The sequence below is a fragment of the Camelus ferus genome, chromosome 2 (assembly GCF_009834535.1).
Source record: "Camelus ferus isolate YT-003-E chromosome 2, BCGSAC_Cfer_1.0, whole genome shotgun sequence".
Taxonomy (NCBI): domain Eukaryota; kingdom Metazoa; phylum Chordata; class Mammalia; order Artiodactyla; family Camelidae; genus Camelus; species Camelus ferus.
In genome coordinates, this window is record NC_045697.1 from 97,187,561 (window position 1) to 97,199,998 (window position 12,438).

General features: G+C 32.4%; 1 long non-coding RNA gene across 1 annotated transcript; it reads right to left on the bottom strand.

Moving 5' to 3' along the window:
- Positions 1 to 689: 689 nt before the first annotated feature.
- LOC116658565 lies at positions 690 to 12,148 on the bottom strand. The gene is made up of 3 exons (XR_004313807.1): positions 11,727 to 12,148; positions 2,915 to 2,965; positions 690 to 1,095 (listed from the first exon to the last, which is right to left on the bottom strand). It is a non-coding gene; the product is annotated as an uncharacterized LOC116658565 (long non-coding RNA).
- Between the last annotated feature and the right edge of the window lie 290 nt (positions 12,149 to 12,438).

The window sequence follows — 12,438 nt, forward strand, 5'->3', positions numbered from 1 at the left end:
AGAAAGAGGAGGAGATAGAGGGGGAGGAGGAGAAAACATAACTGGCACACTAGGAATGATCACTCAGATTTAATGATGTTAAATTTTGCCATATTTGATTCTAATATTTGTTAAAGAACTTAAATATTGTAAGGGAAGTTGAAGTCTCTTGAGTATCTTTACAATCCCATTACTTACCTTTGCTCCACTAAAGTAAACATTATTTCAGTTTTGTGATACTCCTTCCCTTGCTTGAATAAGTTTACCATGCAAGTATCCATAAATTTTCTTGTGTGTATTACTAATATTTATATCATTGTAATCTTACAAATACTTTCATTGCAATAAGTGTTGATAAGCTTCCCTTTACTTTTCTTTATCAGTGTTTTTTCTAATCTTACTTTTTTCATTTTTGTGTACATTTTAGGAAAAGTTGGATCAAATTCTGTGAAATACAATGGGTGAATAGATTTGCTTGGTCAGAACTGGCATGTTTACTATTCTGAGTTGTGCCACTCACAAACACAATATATATCTTCACTTGTTTAGCATTTTTTTTGTTTTGTCAATAGCTTTATAAGCTTTTTCCATAAATATATTACATTTCCTTTGTCAGAGTTATTCCCTTATAACGTAGTATTTCTTACCATGGTTATTGATTTTTAAATTATATTTCTTCTCTTTTAATTTTGCTTTATTTTCTCAAAATTATGCCTATAACAAACTCAAGTATTTAACTATTATCCCCCAAATCCTTCTAAAAACCAAGTAAGTTCAAAAAGACAAAAAGAAGGAAAAGATATACTACACATTACATCTTTTAAAAATGAGGCAACAAGAATACCCAAGAATTTCAAAAGAAGAATGAAGTTGACCAAGTGACCAAAGCAGTAACAATAGAACAGCAGCTGGTTGTGGGAGTGGCAGAGTGAAAATACAATACAAAAATACCTATAAACCATGTAAATAACTACCCCCTCCCAAAAAAGCCAAAAAATTCTCACCATTCAAAGCAATGTATTCCACCCTGAGTGGAAACCTGAATAGATGCAATGAGAATGACTGGTGAAACTGAGAAAATTCCTCACGGAGGCTGAGTAATTGCAGTGCAAAAGCCTGTGGACAGATACGGAAGATTAAATATTGCTATTTCAGAAACATATCCCCTTAAGAATTTCCAATATATTAAGCTAATACTCTCTTGCAAAGGAAGATGGCTCACACAAAAACCAAATACTAATTACAGAATTGAAACTGAATAGGACAAAAACACTGGACCTTCAGTTCAAATAATCTGGAATAGTATCCCAGGGAGCAAATGCTTGAGAAAGCCGTGAAATTTGAAAATGTGCCCCAGATATTTTCCCCGAAAAACCCTCATCATTTAAACATAAGATACTACAAAAATAAATCAATAATATAAAATCTAACCCCATGCAAGTGTATTCCAATAAAAAAGATAATGATAAACCAGATGTTTCAATAAATAATGGGAAAACACCAGAAATAAACAGCAACAAAGATTAAAAACAGTAATTTAATATATACAAGTGGGGAAAAAATTTTATGCAATAATTGAAAGTTCAGGTAAAATTAGATATGTAAAAGCTCAGAAATATATCTCTAGGAAACCTAAATGTATAAAACCAGACCTCTCAGATATTAGGAAAGAGATATGGGGTAAGGACTCATGGAATAAAACAAAGCAGGAGAGATACAGTAGGGAAAAAACAGAAAAGAGGAATATACAACAATATTAGAGAAATAAGAAAAACAGAGAAAAGAGGAGAGAAGCATTTTAAAAATCAAATATAAATGAAAAGTGTATTTTAAAATGATAGGTAATAAAACATAAGTTCTAGCCAAAATACAGTAACAGGTAACAGACTTATAGTCCCATCTGTAACAACAAAGAACACAGATCAAAACAAGAAACAATGGGGTTTTTTGCATATTTTAAATTGTGTTTTCCAAATTTCTTTGCAGAAACATTAGGTTAAATTCATTTTTATCAGTAGTATGTGAGAAAGTCTCTAATCATTTTAAAAGTCTTATCTGATGGAAAAAACATTGTTTTAATTTGCACTTCTTGATTAACAAAGTTGAAAATCATTTATTTTTTATCACTTATTTTCCTCCTTTTGTCTCTTTTACTTATACTATCAGTTTCCTGACAGTATTTTTTAATTAAGATTTTATTTTTAGAGCAGTTTTAGTTCATACAAAGTTGGGAGGTAGGTACAGAGATTTCCTGTATATCTCCTGCCCCCACATATGAAGAGTCTCCCTCTGTTATCAACATCCCCCACCAGAGTGGTACATTTGTTACAACTGATGAACCTACATTGACACATCATAATCACCTTAAGTCTGTAGTTCACATAATGGTTCACTCTTGGTGGTGTACATTCTGTGCATTTGGACAACTGTATCCATCATCATGCTATCATACAGAGTATTCTCACTGCTCTAAAAAAAATAGTTTTCAAGACAATAAACCTCAGACAACAAAAACAGTGATATCTGAAAGAAGGGAAGCAAACCAGCAAGAGCCTTATTTGCCCCAACTTCCTGCCTTGGGAAAGGTTCCAAGTCTGGTGCATAGCCCTGAAGACCCCCTGAACTAAGGAAGCTGAGTCACCTAGGGAGAACTAAGCAGCTATACTTGACAAGAGAAAGCACTGGAGAGGAGAAAAGTGCACAGGGAGAGAATTCTGGATATCTACAGAGAGTCTCCCTGAGTATTCAACAAAGTACTGAACAGCACATGCATATGAGCGAGACACCCAAGTATCTGGGGGAAGAATATTCAAGAAGATTAGAAGACAGTGACTGGTACTCACATAGGGCAGGGAATAGTACCTGTCGCCATCAGCCAGACTGGAATATCTCAAGATTTATAAAGCACTGAATGGAATATTCAGGACAGTCTTACCTCAGTAATCGGGATTAATTAGCCAAGTACTCAGCACTGCTCAGGAACTACCTAAAAAAATCATAAAAGCAAGACCAAAATGAATCCAACTGTTCTTGTTTTCAGGTAACTAAACTACCTCCTAGAATAAAGATTTTATATATATATATATATATATATATATATATATATATATATATATATATATATATATATATATATATATATATCTCAAATAGATATATATCTCTCTCAAATATATATATATATAGAATATTCTCAAATAGAATAGCAGCATTTGAATATAAAAATCAAAATGTATGCCATCCAATCGTAGAACTAGGCATGATAGGAAAAAGGAAAATATAACCTCTAATGAGGGGAAAAAATAATTATCAAAACTGACAGACAACTGACAAATGTTAGAATTTGTGAAAAAGGACTTTAAAGCCTTTATTGTAACTGTATTTCATATGGTCAAAAACTCAAAATTCTAGAGACAAAAACTAAAATATCTGAGATGAAAATATACACTGAATGAGATTAATGTAAGAGTATATAGTGCACTTGAAAAGATACGTGGATTTGAAGCCAAAACAATAGAAACTGCAAAATGAAACACAAAGATTATCTAAAAAAAAAAAGTTAGCATTATCCTTAATATCAAAGATTATATGCTTTCATCCTAAAATTGGGGCCAAGGCAAGTATATCTGCTTTCACTCCTTCTATTCAACATTGAATTCATAGTTCTAACCAGTACAGTAAAGAAAGAAAAAGTAAATATCAGATTGGAAAGGAACATGTAACATTTTTCTTATCCACAGACTTGACCACGGGTTTAATTTGAATATTTATCTTGTATCCATCATCTTAGTGAAGTCTAATTTTAAGGATTTGGTTTTTCGATATAGACTTTCATAAAGGATAGGCTTTATGAGAATGTATTTCTTCCTTTTTAAAGCTAAAGTCCTTTATTTTCTCTTCTTTTCTTTCTACACTGGCTAGAACCCTCATAGGTTTAAAGAAAAAAGGTCTTATTTTGTTCCTGTTTTCAAAGGAGATAGGTCTTAGTCATCATGTTGTAAGTACAATTCTTTTAAATAGAATTTGTTATTTTATAAAATCTAATGTTCTCTGTATTTAGAGAGGTAGATTTATATTTGGGCTATTTTAATCATTTTATTTTGTGTTTTGTGTATCAACTAATCTTATTAATTTTCCTACTTTTATTTCATTTTTCACTTCCCTACAATTTATAGAACTGTTTATATTACCTTTCCCCTTGACAATTTCAGATGTTATATACCCCGTATTTTGTGTACTTATACCTAACTTTTTTTTACCTCTTTATAGAAGTTGATTACTCTTAATTTTTGAACTCCACGAGTTTTCACAAAATGATCATTCCATTCTTAACCATTCTCCAGATTAAGAAGGAGATCACAAACATCCCAGAAAACTTCTGGTGTTCCCTGTCAGTCACTGTTACCTGCTGCTTAAACTTTCTCTGAGGCATGTTAGGTAATTTCCTTAGATCCATCTCCTAGTTCACCAGTTCTCTATTTAGCTCTGTCTAATCTTCTCTAGTCTTTCAAGTGATTTTTCAGTTCAATTATTTTATTTTTATTTTTTTTACTTTTTCATTGAAGTATAGTCAGTTTACAATGTTGTGTTAATTTCTGTATATAATTTCATTATAGGCCATTACAAGGTATTGAATATAGTTCCCTATGCTATATAATAGGACCTTGTTGTTTATCTATTTTATACATAGTAGTTAGCATCTACAAATCTTGAACTTCGAACTTATCTCCCATACTCCCTTTCCCCCTGGTAACCATGTGTTTTGTATCTCTTGAGTCTGTTTCTGTTTTCTAAATAAGTTCTTTTTTGTCCTTTTTAAAATATTACACATATAAGTGATATTATATAGTAATTTTGTTCTCTTTCTGACTTATTTCACTTAGTATGGAAGTCTCCAGGTTGCTCCATGTCTAATGCTGCAAATGGAATTATTTTATTCTTTTTTATGGCTGAGTAATATGCCATTGCATATATATATATGCATATATATATATATATATATATATATATACCATAGCTTCTTTATCCAGTCCTCTGTTGATGAACATTTAGGTTGTTTCCATGTCTTGGCTATTGTAAATAATACTGCTATGAACATAGCAGTGCATGTATCTTTTCAAATTAGAGTTTTCTGTGGATATATGCCTAGGAGTAGGGTTGCTAGATCATAGAGTAAGTCTATTTTCAGTTTTTTAAGTAATCTCCATACTTTTTTCCATAACGGCCTCACCAAACTACATTACCACCAACAGCATAGGGGATTCCCTTTTCTCCACACCCTTTCCAACATTTATCATTTGTGGACTTTTTAATAATGGTGGCCATTCTGACTGGTATGAGGTGATACCTGCTTGTAGTTTTGATTTGCGTTTCTCTGATAATTGGCAATGTTGAGCATTTTTTTTTAACGTGCCTATTGGCCATTTTTATGTCTTCATTGGAGAAATGTTTATGTCTTCTACCCATTTTTGAATTGGGTTGGTTGTTTTTTGTTATTGAATTGTATAAGCTGTTTGTATATTCTGGAAATTAAGCCCTTGTCAGTCAAAAAAAGGTTCAAATGACAGTTCAATTATTATACATATACTACTTACAAGTTCTATTTTTTGTTTGTTCTTTTCTTTCTTTGTTATCTCTTAAAGAATTTTAAGCGTATATTTAGTAGTTTCCTTCTTTTTATCCTATTATTTTCAGTTTTTAATGTCAATTTGTTTCTTGCATATACTAACTGTCATGGAGGCTCACTTCTCATGTTTTATAACTGGGTTTTAAGAGGTAATTTTCATCAGATAGTTTTTTCACATCTGGTTATATTCTTTCAATTTCCTTATTTCTGACAAGGTTATATGGCTTTCAGTGCTACTGGAAAAATTGTAGGTAAATATCATAAATATTACAGCTAGGCAGAGATGTGTTTTTCCCAAGACTTTGATTTTTTTTTCCAGCCATCTTTTTTACCTTTATACTAAAGACTATACAGAATGGAAATATTATGTCCACATTTTTGTGTGTAGAGATTTTTTATTTCACATTTAATAAATGGAGAATCTCTGAAAGGATTTTCAAGTAGTATTTCAGGGTCAGAAAGTAGAGTTTAACCACCTTCATTCAACAGCCTGAGGCCATTTGTCCTGTCTTCCTCTGTGGATTAGAAAGCTAGGCTTCAGCCTTTAAAGGCTAAATATAGGATGGAAATCACTATGGATTATAGGGCTGTCAGCTCACACCATACTGCTTCTTATTATTTTTTGTGCTTCTTGAATCATTCCTTTCATTCCTTTGTGCTTGATTAGATATTAGTTTTAGAGTTTCATTTTATCTATGATCTCATGTTTGTAGCAGAGGGGAAATTATCTGAGTCAGCTTAGGTCATTGTGCTTTTAATAAAAAGAAAGCGGTGTAAACAATCAACTAAGTTGTCCTATTAAAGACAGTAAGCAGCTGAACTCCATATCTGTTTCTCCTTTACTTTGGTTCTCTCATCCTCCATGTTCTCTCATCTCTTTTCCACATTTCTGTGCTAGCCTGTTTTCTCTTTCAAAATAACTAGAGACCTAATCTTGTCATTATTATGTGGCCATTCTACCACTTCACTCAGTTTTCTCCAGACACCAAAATTCCTTCTTGATCTTCAATTTAGTTAAATATAATTCCTGGAAATAATTTCTCTAGTTATAGGTTTAGATAATTATTTTATGGCATTATTTTAAAAATTATCTTTTAAATGTTGATTTTCAATAGCCTGCTCCAGAAGAGATACTTGCTGTTAGAGAAGACAAAGAACAAAAGACAAAACCCACAAAAATATCTAACATGCCCTAAAAGATTTGTAATTCTGAGATAAGAAGAAACTCGTTGGAAAATCACACACACAACTGTAAGAAGACGTAAAGCTATCGTGAAAGCCGTGACATTGCCACAACCCTTAATAAGCTGGAGTAGCCTTTATTAGATATCTTAGACTATATTTAAAGCAATATGATTCCAACAAAGAGTGGAATCATTCCAATACCTATTTCAGATTGTTTTTGTTTCTGTTTGCTTGTTTATTCCCTAGACTCAAATGTTTTCTCTATCTGATTTCTTGACACTATTTGTTTTTGTGTTTCAAAGCACTCTATACTTATTAAAAGTAAAGCACCACATAGTGAATGCACTAAATGCCACTGAATTGTACACCTGAAAATGACTGATTTTATGTTGTGTGAATTCCACTACAATAAAAAAATTGGAACTTTTCTCACCACCAGTGTTGTCAGAAAAGAGCCAATTAATTTCAACTTACGTACTGAGTTCAATCCTAACTTAGTCTTTGCTTAAGTTCAAATATGGAAATAAGACATTTGAGAGAGTTTGCCTGGCATCCCCTAATTTTCAAACCTAGTTTCTCATGAATCTATACATTTTGTTGAGTTGGAAGAGATTGCCTACCTTAAGCTTATTCCTTCCACCAGCTTACCTCCTGCTCAATTTTTAACCCTCTACAATTGGGCTTTCACCTGTGCCATTCCAGGAACAGCTCCTTCTAATACACTTTCCTACTCTTTAATAAATCCAATGAGTATTTTTTTTAACATTTTTATTGAGTTATAGTCATTTTACAATGTTGTGTCAAATTCCAGTGTAGAGCACAATTTTTCAGTTATACATGAAAATACATACATTCATTATCACTTTTTTTTTGCTGTGAGCTGCCACAAGATCTTGTATATATTTCCCTGTGCTATACAGTATAATATTGTTTATCTATTCTGCATATGCCTGTCAGTATCTACAAATTTTGAACTCCCAGTCTGTCCCTTCCCACCCTCCTCCCCTTTGGCAACCACAAGTTTGTATTCTATGTCTATGAGTCTGTTTTTGTTTTGTATTTATGTACATTCTTTTTTTTTTTTTTTTTTAAGATTCCACATATGAGTGATCTCATATGGTATTTTTCTTTCTTCTTTCTGGTTTACTTCACTTAGAATGACATTCTCCAGGGACATCCATGTTGCTGCAAATGGTATTATGTTGTCATTTTTTATGGCTGAATAGTATTCCATTGTATAAATATACGACATCTTCTTTATCCAGTCATCTGTTGATGGACATTCAGGCTGTTTCCATGTCTTGGCTATTGTAAATAGTGCTGCTATGAACATTGGGGTGCAGATGTCTTTTTGAAGTAGGGTTCCTTCTGGATATATGCCCAGGAGTGGGATTACTGGGTCATATGGTAAGTCTATTTCTAGTCTTTTGAGGAATCTCCACACTGTTTTCCACCATGGCTGTGCCAAACTGCATTGCCACCAGTAATGTAGGAGGGTTCCCTTTTCTCCACAGCCTCTCCAGCACTTGTCATTTGTGGACTTTTGAATGATGGCCATTCTGACTGGTGTGAGGGGATACCTCATTGTAGTTTTGATTTGCATTTCTCTGATAATTAGTGATATTGAGCAGTTTTTCATGTGCTTATTGACCATTCATATGTCTTTATTGGAGAATAGCTTGTTTAGGTCTTCTGCCCATTTTTGGATTGGTTTGTTTGTTTTTTTCTTATTAAGTCGTATGAGCTGCTTATGTATTCTGGAGATCAAGCCTTTGTTAATTTCATCATTTGCAAAACTTTTCTCCCATTCCATAGGTTGTCATTTTGTTTTACGTATGGTTTCCTTTGCTGTGCAGAAGCTTGTAAGTTTAATTAGGTCCAAGTATTTTCTAACCATAAGTTTTCTGCAATACTGAAAATGGAGATGACAATCTTCCTCTTGAATATCTCTTGTAATTTGTTTTTCTTTTAATGGCCTTGTCTGATTCTCCACCTTTCTCATTTCTTAGTATAGTTTGCTCATTCTAATTTTTCTACCTGTCCTTTTGATGTGGAAATTTCACATTATTTAGTGAACAGATCTCTTTTCTTATAGTTCTTTAATACATCCTTTATGCAATTTAAGCTCACACATCACTTACAGAAACACCTATTGTTCTGCTAAACCTCAGATTAATGTAGTAAATTAAGTGCAGTCTCTACTGCTACCAATAGGCTGCTGAATACCTCTAGATAAAATTACTTTATGTTGAAGGGTGCAAATTACATCTCTCCCAATCTCAGCTGTGCTCTCAGTTATTCCTTTCTGTCTTCAATCACTTGCCTATCTCATTCTCCAGAGCAAACATTCTGAACCTCTAAACACTCTTCAAGAAAATTCAGTTAATGTAAATTCCATGAGAAAAAGGACATATTAGCCATTCCATGCATATATTTACTGAATGAAATAATGAATGACAACCTGTATTTTACTTACATAATTGAATCTATGTTTTTATTTAGTACCTCGAAAATGTTTTCTTCTTTACATGTCTTACATAATAATAATAAACTATATATATTTATTCAATGATTCATGTATGCAGTAGGTAAATTTTGTATTATAAAATAGTCTATCCATTCTTCCCTGCGTATGTCAGTAAGCCTTAACTGAGATGCAGACTAATTACTACTGATAATTATTTCTTAGATGTATAAAATCTCCCTTTAGACCAGTATCAATGTTTTTGTAACCTAAACAGTATCAATGTAAGTAATCTAACATTACTTTTTCAAAGGAAAGTTACTGCTATTAAACTTAGAGTTAAGAAAGGAAGAAATAATTGTAACCATTTCTGGGCATTAAATAAAACAGTGAGTAATAATACTGTTCATTTGAAAGAACAATTTGTACCTGCATTTTTTCCTTTGGCTATATAAAGATATCTTTTAAAAATTATACGATGATGATAATATTTACTAACTTAATAAACTATCCCAATTTTTAATTATAAAAGAGTATGATAAAATCTTCCTAAAAATTAGCTACAGTAAAGCCAAATATATTATATAATGCCATAACTTAAAAGACTTTACCCAACTTATGATCAATACCATGTGATAATCAAGCTAGTGAAGTTATAGTTCTGTACTATCAGTCTTCTCACCTGATTTTGAATTAACATGTTTGTTTTGCCTTAACATTTTTATTGCTAAAGTTTACCTTTATAATTAACTCATTTTATAATTAAATCATTTTTCTTCTTCTTAGCCATTCTTGGAACAGTACATTCTTATTATATTACAATCATTGTCATTTTATTCAGTAGCCCCTTCTGCTGGTTTTATGCTGATTCTAAGCTGATGCAAATATTCTGACTTTCAAGCCATTTCATTTCCCCTACTACTTTTCTGAATAAATTATTTGTACCTGCATGTATCTTGTCCTTTTTTCTTCTTTTCCTAGCCCACTGAAATTAATTAAAAGAAAAATAGACATTCTTTAAAATATTCTCTCTTTAATCAATCTAACCTGGCTAGAGGGTGTCTGGTGGCTGAAGATTTGGTTCAGAGCTTCTTCAAAACAGTAAGTAAAGCTGAACCCCCCAACATGGCAACACCAGGATAGCTTCCCCTCAGGAAGCTTCACTCTAATTGTTCTTTCTAGGAGGCTGGTTTATTTTTATACCATGAACTTCCTTGACTAAGTCTTCATAGAAACTCTTTTTATTATTGACAACTACAGTGAATTCAAGATGACAGAAGAATATACATATAAATATGTCACAATTTAGAACAAGAAAAACAAGTAATGACAAAAAGAAAAACATATTAAAATCAATATGCATGTCTCTATTTTAGGGAGTCTTTATTTCCTCTTATTTCACAGACATTCAGAAAAAAACTACTATCTGAGCTGTCTCACCTTAGATCTCCTACTCATTCATATTTCCGTAAAATGCTGCATTTTTTTCTTGGTCATTTTTGCATGTAATTAAGCAGGATGTACGTTACCAATATACTTGTACTATAAAGATTTATGTCTACCTCACAGCCCCCATATTTACTTTCTAGGCCAACTTTGGTAAAATTTCACCTTGGCTGACTTATTCCAATGTTACTTTATCAATGAGAGAAGGTTGTTTAGACATATAAATGGTCTTGAAAGCCCTAATATAAACTTACATTAATGTAAATTAAAATAATTAAAAGAATAAGCATGGGTTCAAATTCTACCTTAAGCATTTACTGTTTGCAAGAGTTTGCCAAATTAGTTGACTTCCCTAAACCTAAGATTCTATAAACTTCGTGGGATGCTTTCTATTGTGCAGCCTTGGAAGTAATATATGGCAGCCCAAGAAAAAAAAATTTAATATGTTGAATATGAAATGTAACACAGACCTCTTTATTGTCTTTTTTCAGATGGAGGGGAGGAAGGTTAAGTTATATAATCTATGTAAGGTATTTAGAAGAGTATCTTGAACACAGCACTTTCCCAGTGATTAAGGGATATCAGTGTTAATAGTTTTTATCCTCCATCAACCTTTGCTGCACAAATACTTTTAAAATATTTAAAACTTTAGTATCCTATATCCCAGATAATTAATCCATTGTCTGCTGCCATTCATTTTAAGTACTTTGTCATAAATAGCATTAAAGTTTGTCATGTAACCTATCTTAATGTCAAAAAAAATCAGAAATATACTCATTATGCAGTAGTTTGTAAAAACACATATTTTGTTATTATGTAACAAAATAAGCATATTGCAATATCTGTGGATCTATGAATCTATGATTATTTACTTTATCTGACAATATCCTTATCCAGTAACACTTTATAGCATCAAAACCCTTTGGAACAGAGTATATACATACACAATAGAAATCTGCTAAGCACTACTTCATTACTCTAAAATAATTCATCGTAATTAATACATAATTTCAATAATTGACTTACCCTTGCTCTGCCTCAGTCTTGTCTTGAGTATTTTATGCTGGAGATGAAATGATATGCCCCATAGAGAAAACTTTTTACTGAAGACAAATTTAATTTGATTAAAGAGAACAAAATTAAAAGAAGAGTCACAATGTAACCGTTAGTGTGGAGTTGCCCAGTGTCCTTTGTGCTCGATAGTTGTCTTTCAGAAGTGTGAGATTGAAAGGAGGTTTGGGGATTGCCTCTGATTTGTAGTATTTGTTCTGAATTGTCTGGAATTCTATTTGTTTTCTAGCCCAGTGCTGACATGGGGTTGATGGCTGTAAGTGTCTTGTCATTGTCCCCACAGAATCCTTTTCCTTATCTGCTCTTGGCAGATTGTTACTACCATTTAAGGGAAGACTTCTCTACTGGTTTATCAGCCTTATTTTCATAGCTTCTTATTTCCCAGTGTCAAAAAGTATTATGTACATTAAAAAAATGTTCATTCATCCATGCCAGGCAATTGTAAGCAGAATTATATTTTAAGTGATATAGCCAGCAAAACTGACCTTGGTTAGCCTCAAAGCTTGTCAGAAATATGACCGTTTCTTCCATTCAGGTTTTATTTACAGAATGCAAGAGCTGAGCTTAAAGGAAAGTGGACTGTTTTATGAGCAGAAGGGCACAAATATTTCTTAAATATCATGCACTGTGCCTTCTTCAGCAAATAACAGCCTGGCATTTTATTTGT